The 2,418-nt window shown below is 40.2% G+C and overlaps 1 pseudogene; it reads left to right on the forward strand.

Moving 5' to 3' along the window:
• The first annotated feature begins 1,155 nt into the window (after positions 1–1,155).
• LOC112859311 (protein FAM133B pseudogene) lies at positions 1,156–1,867 on the forward strand (annotated as a pseudogene).
• Positions 1,868–2,418: the final 551 nt, after the last annotated feature.

A 2,418-nucleotide genomic window follows, 5' to 3' on the forward strand; every position in this document is an offset into this window, starting at 1 on the left:
ACAGGATGATACATCCACCAGTAAAAATGTAACCTAAAGAGGAAACAACAGAAAAAATAATTAGAAGCAAGAAAGCAGAGACACAGTGACAAGTGCTTCGGCAGTCCAGAGAAAGTTGAAACGTCACCTTGTGTTGGGAGAAGCCAGGATTCAAACAGAATCAAGCATATAACTGCAGAAAAGCTTGAGAAATTAAGCCACTGGTAACTCTGAAAAGTAGGGTGATGCAGATCCAGCTGAGACTGAAGAAATACATGAAGTGTGATTAAGAACTCCCTGGGTTCCCAGATCTCCCTCCCCTCCCCTCCCCTGGGCCACAGGGTGACTGCAGGGTAATGACATCACCTTCCTCCAACTTAGGACAAGCTGGGAGCTTTATTCTTTGTGAAGAGGTTGAACCAGATAGATTCTGGACTCATGGACACAAGAAGACATAGATGTGGGTGCTGCTATATTATATACTAGAAGAATAAGTGAAAGGCTCTGTTCTGAATTATAAAACTCCTCTCTCCTTTTCCTTATTTGAGTCCTAGAATGCTACACTTTAAGCTTATATCTGCTAAACAGGAGGATGGAGGGTTTTTCCTTCGGGCCAAAGTCCTACAGATGATGAAGTTCTGCCCACTGAAATAATGTAGCCAGGTTACCTTTCAGAGAAGCCTACTAGACAATAAGCACCCATGCAACTATTCCAATCATGTATAAATATGATCAGTTGGGGCGCCTGGGTGGCGCAGTCGGTTAAGCGTCCGACTTCAGCCAGGTCACGATCTCGCGGTCCGTGAGTTCGAGCCCCGCATCAGGCTCTGGGCTGATGGCTCAGAGCCTGGAGCCTGTTTCCGATTCTGTGTCTCCCTCTCTCTCTGCTCCTCCCCCGTTCATGCTCTGTCTCTGTCCCAAAAATAAATAAACGTTGAAAAAAAAAATTAAAAAAAAAAAAATAATAAATATGATCAGTAGTCAAGGGTCAGCAGATATTAGAGGAAAGCCACAAGCATGAAATGCCAAAGCAAACATGAAAAAAAAAAAAAAAAAGGAAAAAGAAAAAATTAGGAAAGAGACCAAACACATCTAAAACAAAACAAAACAACCCATAAAGATCTCTGGTCTGATCTCTGTTGGTGTCTGACCGTGCCCTCAGTCCTGCACCTGGGGAAATGGGACAATCGGGTGGCCTATATGCACCCAATGGCAATGCCCAGATCCAGGGGTCTGAACCAGTCTTCAGGGTCAACGATTCAAGATGGCCTGAATTCACCAAGGCCTCCCTGGGAAGAAGGGAAAGAACAACCAGAAAAGAAAAAGAAAGGCTCCAAGGCATTGGCTGAATGTGAAGAAAAAAAATGAATGAGAACTGGAAGAAAGAAATAGAAAAACACAGAGAGAAATTGTCAGGGGGACAAAGGGCTCATCCAAAAAAAAAAAAAAAAAGACAAAGAAAAAAGAAAAGAAAAAATCTGGTAGGCATTCATCTTCTTCTTCATTAAGCTCTGACTCTCCTAGCAGATCTTCAGATTCTGAAGATGAGGATAAAAAATAAGGGAAAAAGAGAACCATTCACATAAATCTTCTGAGAAGTCCATGTCAGCAACTGAAGCAGACAGTAAGGATAGTTTAAAAAATAAGTCTAAGGACGCAGCTGAGAAAGAAAAGGACATGAGAGGACTCATGGAAAAAAGAAAGATGTATCCTGAAGATAAACCTTTATCATCAGAGTCCTTATCAGAGTGAGATTAGATTGAGGAGGGTACAAGCAAAAAAGAAGAAAAGGAGTGAAGGAGAAAAAGTAACAAGAAACAAAAAAAGAAGCATTAGAAACCATAAGAAGAGGAAAAAGAAAGCTACTAGTTCAAGTCTTGACTCATAGGAACATTAAGAAAAATCAAGATTCCCTTGTAAAGAAACTGCGATGTCTAAGGAAATTTCAACTGTGAACATTATGACATAATTACTAAAATGCACGAATTTTCTTGTTTTTGGAATTATTCCTGGACTATTCAGTAACCATTCAGATGCTACTGTGTGAAAGGGCCATATTGTTGCCTGCTGCCTGAATATCTTTTTTTTTTTTTTCCTCTCTTCTAATGCTTCACCATTCTGGCAGATGATACACAGCAAGTGTGTTAGTGGTTAAGCTATTTGGGAATAAAGTTGATACTGTTGACTAGAGGTATCTAGTGATAAATCCACAGAAATAGAATCTGGATACATCATTATGATATAATTAGAAATGACCAGATGACTCCAGTTAACATTTTTGAAACAGGGAATAGATTGGTATTTCAAAATCCTTACTCTGTAGATGAGTATATTTTAGTTTCCCCCCTCCTTATATACTTTTATTTACCTGGGGAAGGATGTTTTAGGGTGGAGGGGGCTGCTTTGCTTTCTCGTTAGCTAGCAGAATGGCATGCCTTG

This window comes from Puma concolor, chromosome F2, assembly GCF_028749965.1.
Source record: "Puma concolor isolate L17-30 chromosome F2, mPumCon1.1.hap2, whole genome shotgun sequence".
Taxonomy (NCBI): Eukaryota; Metazoa; Chordata; class Mammalia; order Carnivora; family Felidae; genus Puma; species Puma concolor.